The sequence below is a fragment of the Lactuca saligna genome, chromosome 4 (genome assembly GCF_052625555.1).
Source record: "Lactuca saligna cultivar CGN05327 chromosome 4, ASM5262555v1, whole genome shotgun sequence".
Classification (NCBI taxonomy): Eukaryota; Viridiplantae; Streptophyta; class Magnoliopsida; order Asterales; family Asteraceae; genus Lactuca; species Lactuca saligna.
The window spans coordinates 54,080,081-54,088,883 of NC_136420.1; the positions used below are offsets into that span (position 1 = coordinate 54,080,081).

General features: G+C 30.2%; 1 long non-coding RNA gene across 2 annotated transcripts; it reads right to left on the reverse strand.

Moving 5' to 3' along the window:
* Positions 1-2,626: 2,626 nt before the first annotated feature.
* Positions 2,627-4,088, reverse strand: LOC145038513 (uncharacterized). 2 transcript variants are annotated; one of them, XR_013679411.1, is made up of 4 exons: positions 3,761-4,088; positions 3,374-3,508; positions 3,195-3,299; positions 2,627-3,120 (listed from the first exon to the last, which is right to left on the reverse strand). It is a non-coding gene; the product is annotated as an uncharacterized LOC145038513 (long non-coding RNA). The 2 variants fall into 2 exon arrangements; XR_013679412.1 differs by having other exon boundaries at positions 2,627-3,114; positions 3,195-3,508.
* Positions 4,089-8,803: the final 4,715 nt, after the last annotated feature.

Consider the following 8,803-nt stretch of genomic DNA (forward strand, 5'->3'; position numbering starts at 1 on the left):
ATTTCTAAAAATAGATTGATTATAACAATAATATTTTTTTAAGACATCTAAATGATGAAGCTGATAGTACTAGTAACTGTTAATAAAATAATATTAAATTTTAACCGCATTTTGAATTCAAATATTTATCATCAAATCTCCTTATATTTCTCAGTAATTTGATATGGTTCCCTCAAATCCCGGATTCATTCAAATTTTGAACCCTTTTAGATATCTTTAAATCTAGCATGTTGATTCAAATATTCCTGCAATCGCATATACCTCTTTGTTCCCTCCTCTGCTATAAACCCCACCGTCCAAGAACAAAAAATGACTTCATCTCCCAAATAACAACATAGTTTGATTATTTTGTCTTTGACATGTACTTTATTTTGTAATATAACATTTTTGTAGAGGAAACATATCACCAAAAGAATTTGCACGCCCCGCCGCTTTGCGCGGGTACACTGCTAGTATATATATATATATATATATATATATATATATATATATATATATATATATATATATATATAGGAAAAGTGAATATACCCTTAATGGTATATAAGCTTACATTATTTTGCTGTTGCCCGTTTACAACCTCTAACCGATAAAGCTGCATCCTTTGCTAAATGGAAAAAGCTTTCCCTTCCATTTTGCAATTCTTTACAATATCAATAACTTCATCTAGAACTAAAATTGGTTAAAGACAAATACATAATTCAACAGACAGATCTCGACACCTTACAAAAGAATATTTTAATTTAAAAATATATATTGTGGTGATCTCTTTATCAAACATCTTTTTAAATTTTTGTTATTTATAATTTCAATTTATACAAGTTCTCAAAAAAAAAAGTTCATTTTTATTCAACATATCACTTCCAGACACAAAGGCAAAATGGTGACTTATTCTCATTCAACGGTGATAGTCTTTGCTAATACAACATTTACTCCAAACAGACATCATTTATCCATAAACATTTAACGGGAAAAAAAGGCACTCGGTTTTTCAATATACCTAAGTGCCAAGTCATTCCAACATATAAAGTATCTTCACCAAATATGCCATCATTGACAAAGTGTAGATCTTGGCTGATAGTGTATATAAACTTCTCAAAAAATTCAAGTATAGCCTGCAAAAGTTGATTGAATCTCAAACAATTTCCTTGAAAAGAAAGCGAACCTAACACATATATAATTAGATCTTATAAATCATAAACACCAATCGATAATTTGGTTTGGATGAATCCCTCCATTGGTAAACAGACTTGGAATATTGTGGTCAAAACAGGCACTTTAAATGGCGAATCTAACAACAATTTACTTGTTAGAAAACACAAGTGCTATGTTCAATAACACTCTGTTGGTTCCTTATGGTCATCGATTGACTTTACATGTTTGAATTGTATTCTCAAATTTGCACTCATTCTTTACACCATTTATTTTTGGGTAAATTCAGGTATAAAGAGCTTTCTTCCAGTCAGCATTTATTCTAAGAAACATACTTTAAAAATCACCCCTTAAGGTTAATGTTATAATCTTATATTACTTAACACGGAAATTGACGTTTTAGTCAGGTCCTTATTTAATTATAAAATATAACATAGGCTAGGTCCGTAAAACAGAAACGGACTAAAAGTACGTTCTTTTTGGCCTTTTAGGTATTATAAGCCATAAACCTTTCTAACTGATTTTGCTTTTGTGATCAATATATAAGTAATTATGGGTGTCACCAAATATTGCTAAACATGTTATTTAGTTCAGTCCAGAGAGGTTCAAAGCTACAACATTCTATTCATTCAAATTTTCAGATTAATACTCACTTTTTATGTATATAAAACAAAAGATCAACTTTAAACAAAAACTGAAGAAAAAAAAAAAAAAAAAAAAAACCTTCATAGGGATATTTTCAATGATAAGGGCGTTTACATCTTTTTACCTTTTAGGAGACCTACTTGGACTTCTCTCATCATCATACCTCCCTCTAGTGTCTTTTATGATAATCAGTAGGGGTGAGCAAAAACCGCATCGCAACTAAAATTAACCGCAAAAACCGCAACCGATAAACCGCATCCGTAATAAAAACCGATGGTGAGGTTTTTTGTTTTTCAAAAACAGCAAATTCGCGGTGCGGTGCGGTTATTAGTTTTCAAAAACCGCAAAAAAATGTACTGCACCGCATATATTATATACAACCTTTTTTTATTAATTATTAATATATTAAATATTAAAAATAAGACAAGTTTCATGATTCAAAGATGAATAAAATACTAGAAGATAAAAGTATGATTTTTTTGTTATGTTTAACTTTGAAAAATTGTGAAATTAGTAAATTTTAAGAAATTTATTGTTAATTATTATTGATTGAACGTTTTTAAGATATTAAGGTACGTTTAGTTGTAGAAATTTTTCCAGTTTTCTAGGAAAATTTTCCAAGAAAAACAAAAATTTTGAAAACGCGTTTGGTTCGTTCAGTTTTCCAAAGTTTTCTCAGAAAATTAAAATTTTTAGTTTTCCAAATTGTATGTAAACTAGAAAAGTAATTTTTACAGTTTTTTAAATTTCTAAGATGGAAAGTGAAAACTCCACCCATTCCAACCAAACGCGTTTTCATTGTAAATTAAAAATGAAAACAAAACTCTATTTTCTAAAAACATTTTCATAGAAAATGAAAACAGTTTTCCCCAACCAAACGTACCCTAATTGTTTGTGATTTAAGCTAATCGTCTTATAAATTATGATTTTTTTTATTATTACAAGTAATATGTTTGAACTCTTAAAACTGTTTGAGCTCTAAACAGTGGTTAAAAACCACACAAAATAACCGCATTAAATCCATGCGGTTAATAACTGCAACATAGAAAAAATAAAACCGCATCGCAAAAATAACCACCTAACCGCACCGCAAAAATAACCGCACCAAGCGGTTTTAAAAATGGATTAACCGCATTTGCGGTTAGTGGTGAGGTTTTGACTAATAACCGCACCGAACCGTATCGCGCTCACCCCTAATAATCAGGGCTTCTACTCCTACTGTGGGTCCTACATTCTCTGTCCCTTCCATAATATTTATCTCTGCTTCTGCTGCGACTTCTCCTCCTGTAGCCCCAGCCTCTATATTCATCTCTATACCTGGAACTACATTGAGTAAACATCAAAAAATGTCCAACATGGAAGATGGAAGATGGGGAATTGAATTGCAATTTACAAACCTATAAGTGTTCAAGTCGTCTAGTTGTTGTTCTATATTCTTTCATGGTGTCTTCTTCAGTCTTTGGAACTACCTTCACCTCTTCAACTTCTTTTGGTTGATATATCTGGTTGAAAATGGATAAAAAGATTAGCATTGTTGAGATATGTTTATGAAAGAGAAATTCAGAAAGATGGAAACCTTCCTCTGTTCATTGATAAGATAAGCAAACTTTTCAATATTTGGAGCTGCAAGCAATTAGGGCATCAGATGGTTGCGGAAATGTCCAGGAGCAACTTTCACTGTTTCACCTGCTTTCCCCAGCTTGTCTATGGTCTAAATTTAACAAAAAATTTCTTCAATTCATATTGAAGAGTGTTAAACTTTATACATAATAGATGGAGGTAGGAGGTTAATTCAGAAAGATGTACCCAACGCACGATGTTAGAAATTTAGAACCGACTTAGTATAATAAAATCAAATAAATTTAATGAATTGAAATTGTGTATATGGTTCTCTAAAGGGATCGCTACCCCTTACAATTAAGATATACATAATTAATTGCTGGAAAATGGGAGATTTTGTTACCATATTTTGGGTCGACGTACCCAACGCACAAATGTTGTTCAAGTTAGCATTCCCAAACTTTAATCGATGTTCCCAAACCTCAATCGGCAATCTAAATCGCCGTTCCTATGTTCCAGATACGCGAATAAAGGTAAGGTCGGTTCAATTTTGAAATCGTTGGATCTTCTGATCCCAGACGTGTTACCCAAGCGTTCGGTATGAAATCCTATCCCATATCCAGTATGCGTTCTTACTATGGTTCAACATAACCCTAGAACAACTTAAAGTTTATATTAAAGCTATAAGTTAGAGATTTTCACACTTACGATAACGATTAAGGAAATAAAGACGTCTGAGAGGGAGAAAATGGTGGAGAAAAGAGAATATTTGCCATTGTTAACCTCTGTGACGTCTGAGAGGGAGAAAATGGTGGAGAAAAGAGAATATTTGCCACCGTTGACCTCTGTATGGTTGGTGCTGAGCTCCAAAAATACGAAATGGAGAAATATTGAAAGCCACACAATGCTATTAGCGTTTCATGGTTAGAGGATTTTACATCATACCGAAGGAGAACGAGGGGACACAATAGGCGGGGTTTTTAATTTTTTGGATTTCATTTTCCCCCTGGATATTAAAAATATTGAAAAACGGAGACCGCGCGTTCATAGAGTAAAATTATAAAACGACACATTAACACGATACACTTTTAAGATAGGTGCCCTCCGGGTTTTTTTTTTTTTTTTTGGACACTAATTTTAGGGCACTCTATCCTTCAAAATTTGCAAAACTGACAATATTTTTCAGGGCACGCAAAAATACATGTCCTCTATTCGTACGTGTCATTGTTTGCGTGTTATTAAACGGTTATTTTCTAGTAGTGAGAGCAAGCATCACAAGTGTTACGTTTCTAGTAGATCACACCCAAAACTAAGCAAGAGAGGAGAGAGGAGAGGGAGGAAAAGCTCTTAGAAATTTGGTTATCCTTCTAGGATTCAGATAGCTAAAAATCTTAAACCATATAGGTTTATTTATAATGCAGACAGAATACACTGGATAACCTTAATTTGAATAAAATATTATTAATTCAAATTGGTAATTATTCACATCCTTAATTATCCATATGAGATAATTTTGAAATCCTAATTATCGTTAGTAATTTCGTCCACAATTTCGTCCACCACCTTCCCTATGAAGGTTCTAAAACCTCTTATTCAACTATTGAACAATTGCACTTTAATCCCTATACTTTCAATTAATTCTTTTAATCCCGAAATTAATTAATCCAATTAACTTCTGATTAAATATTAATTAAATAATATGATTCCTAATTAATAAATTATTCTTCATAGTACATTAATAAATAATTTATTTCAGTTTATTATTCAAATAATAAATTCATCTTCTCTTCAAAAATCATCATGTCTAGTTACTAGTTACGAGGGCAACCCAAAAGGACTTTACTACTATTAATTCAAGTATATATCAATTATAGTTAAGAGCTTAGACATCTAATCCAATAGTTAGTGAAGTCTAACTATTATTCGAGCCTCCTGCTATGCGTTGTTTTCCAATTTATCACTTGTCCACACTTATTTGGACAATATATCAAGCTCATTAAAACTTGTCTAATATCACCATTTATCAACCATAATGATCAGTTACTTGACCACTAACTAACCTGGGCAACCATTTGTTACCAAGTAACCAAGCTGTCAAATATAACTGCTAGACGACTTAATGTTGTAAGCCGTTAGCCCAATCAACAATCCCGTAAATTAGGATTCATAACCCTTACCAACTAGATTAAGAACTTCATTGTTAAATTAATCAGTTAAACTTATCGTAATAACATTGTATTATGACTCCTATAAAATACTCTGCCAACCGTCTACGATATCCTACATAATAAGATTACCTAATAACGAAACAAACTAGAATGATACCTTTAATTCGCTTAGTGGTTTGTATCCTTGTACCGTCACCAACATTTTTTCTTCCTAACTCCCTCAACGTTCCATATTTATGTTTCCCAAAAATCTTTGTCGAACACAACAACTCAACATATATATTTGAAATTGACTAAAAACCCATGTCAAGATCTGAACACTCCTTGTCAAATAAGCCAGGTCTTGAATAAGGCGCGTCACGCCTTTTAAAAAGTGCTTTTTGACCCATGCCTTGCTTTTTCGCCACGTGTCTTCTATTGTTACGACACTTCAATGCATCACATTATTAACTTGTTCATGTTTTGAAATTACATATCTTTAGTACTTTAAGTTATAACAATGTATGATACTTATTGTCGCGTTCCTCTTTACTTTCGTGTTGCGTTTTCAAAGTACGTTACTCTCATGCTTAAAGGATATTTAATGACTATATCAATACATTCCCTTTGGAAATGCATCTCTTAGCATTTAACATAATAGTAGCTATCATGAAAAAAAAAACACATGTGTTACATCCAAATTTAATTAGACCCCTCATATTTTAGCGTCACTTTATGCCGCTATAACTTTTTTTGGATTTTGTGGCACCTTTTTATGCCTCTATATACTTATTAAAATAAATACTATTTTCCTATTTTTAGTGACATTTTTTTACCACACAAAACAGTATCATGAGTTATGATTTTATCATTGAAATATAATATAATAAAAGACAATTAAGATAATAAATGAAAAATACAATATTTTTACTTGAAATAAAATTTAATTTGTCCAACATTAATATTCTTAATAATAAAAATACAATTATATTAAAAATGTTTAATAAGTCTAAAACTATCAAATTAAGTACATGTTTGAGAAAATCATGACACTTGAATGCAAATGTATTGTGAGCAATCGGTCCTTTTCTTGATACAAAAGTTATAAAAAAAAAAGTATAAAAGAAGTTTATAAAAAACTTTTAACTATAAAAACAAAAGTTTGGCAAAAGGTTGTAAAATGTTAAAATAATAAAAGTTTAAAAAAAGTTTACAAAGTTTTATTCTTGCAAACTTATAAGATTTTAGGATAGTAGACCATAATTTGATTGAGTAAAGGTCTTGAGCTTCAGCGGAAATTAGATTTTATTGGATGTTGATAATGTCAATTAAGTCATTTAAGCCGTTGAATAGTGCGTTGGGGCCAAATGAGTAAAATGGGAAAAATAATATTTAATATTTTTGTGAGTATTAATAAATTAATTTTTTTATGCTTTAAGCCAAATGTAAGTGGATAGAGACGTAGAGTTGTGGGGCTTGTCAATACATTCGCGTGTATATAAAGATCATCGAAAATTGAGTTATAACAAAAAAAGTTATAAATGTTTGAAGCTCATTCTGAAAATTGGAAATTGAGAAATTTACCGAAAAGTGCGGAGCGACCATTTAAAATGCGAGGGCGTCCCGTGCCCAATGGGCTACATATTTGTAAGGGTTTTTTAGGGGTATTTAAAAGCCATTAACCTTAAGGTTTCGTCATTTTCAGCCTCCACCTTGTGTAGAACACCTCTAATGAAACCATAGCCTCTATTGAAGTGTTTGGAACACATCCTCTATCCTAAATCCATTTTGGTACTCTCTTAATGTCCATTTGGTGCTTTCTTTTGTTGAAGTTTTGTTGTTAAGCTTCTACTGATTAGCTTATATGAGTTTTCTCACTATACTTTATATTGCACTATGAATATTTTTTGTGTTATGATGTTGATATGCTGTAGTGATATATTAGACAAGTAGATTTGTTATGATTACATGTGTTTGCTTGTTATTGTTTATTTATATATGTCGACATATTGTGGTTGGGTTGAGGTGGTCCAGTTTGTGAGCTGAAGGCCAAGAGGCCCAGACGGTCCAGTTCATAACTATAGGCCCAAGGGGAGCGACCCGACTTGATGATGGTCCAACTTTGTGCTGACAGCCTAGAAGGCGGTCCAACTTTGTGTTGTAGACTTTATGTGCATGCAATGTATGTGTATTGTTGTGTGAGATATTTTAGGAAACTCACTAAACTTTGGATTAGAATTGTGGATTAAATTTTTTCAACGTACTTCGGCAGTTTGTAGGAAGACGAAAGCATAACTGTACACACCCATGAACAATATAATGATTTCAGAGTCTGCAATTCCTTTCTTTAATACTCTCATTTTGGAACTACAGTTTAGATACAAATGATTTTACCTTGAATATGTCTTATGAAAATACGTGTTTATTCTAGTTTAAAAAATAAAAAATTATTCTGAGAATTGAGAAGTTCCATAAAATAAAAACAAAGAAAAAAAAGTACTTAGAGATATTTAATCTTTTTTTACTTTGGAATCATAGAAAATGAATATATATATATATATATATATATATATATATATATATATATATATATATATATATATATATATATATATCCCTAATAAATCAAAATCTTTTTGTTACATATCTTGTTTCCATTATTTGGACACATGTATTTTCTAGAATTTTTGAATTCTTTATTTTCCACTTGTCATTTTATTGTATTTTTTATTTTATTAAATTAAAATTCCACATATAATATGAAAGCTAATGTACATGTAAGGTGTTTACTAGAAATGATATATATATATATATATATATATATATATATATATATATATATATATATAACGTATTCAGTGTATTAAAGCCTCATTAATTTTAATAATTCAAAATTTTTTCATTTTTTTTATAAATTCAAACTTCTCAAATTGTTAAAATTTCATATTTATTATTTTTTTTAAATAAACCTATGTAATACATGAGTTTCACAACTAGTATATATATATATATATATATATATATATATATATATATATATATATATATATATATATATATATATATATATATATATATATATATATATATATATATATATATATATATATAGGAGTAGGATCAAATAAGAATACCTAAAAGGTTGAGAACACGAGAACATGTCTCATCCATCTATTATCTTAGATCTAAGGCTATAATTAATTAGGAATTTTGTTATTATTAAAATGTTTAAATTCAAATAATTTGAATTAAAAATAAGAAAAGGGTATCTTGGTAATTAATCATTCCCTTATTTTAAA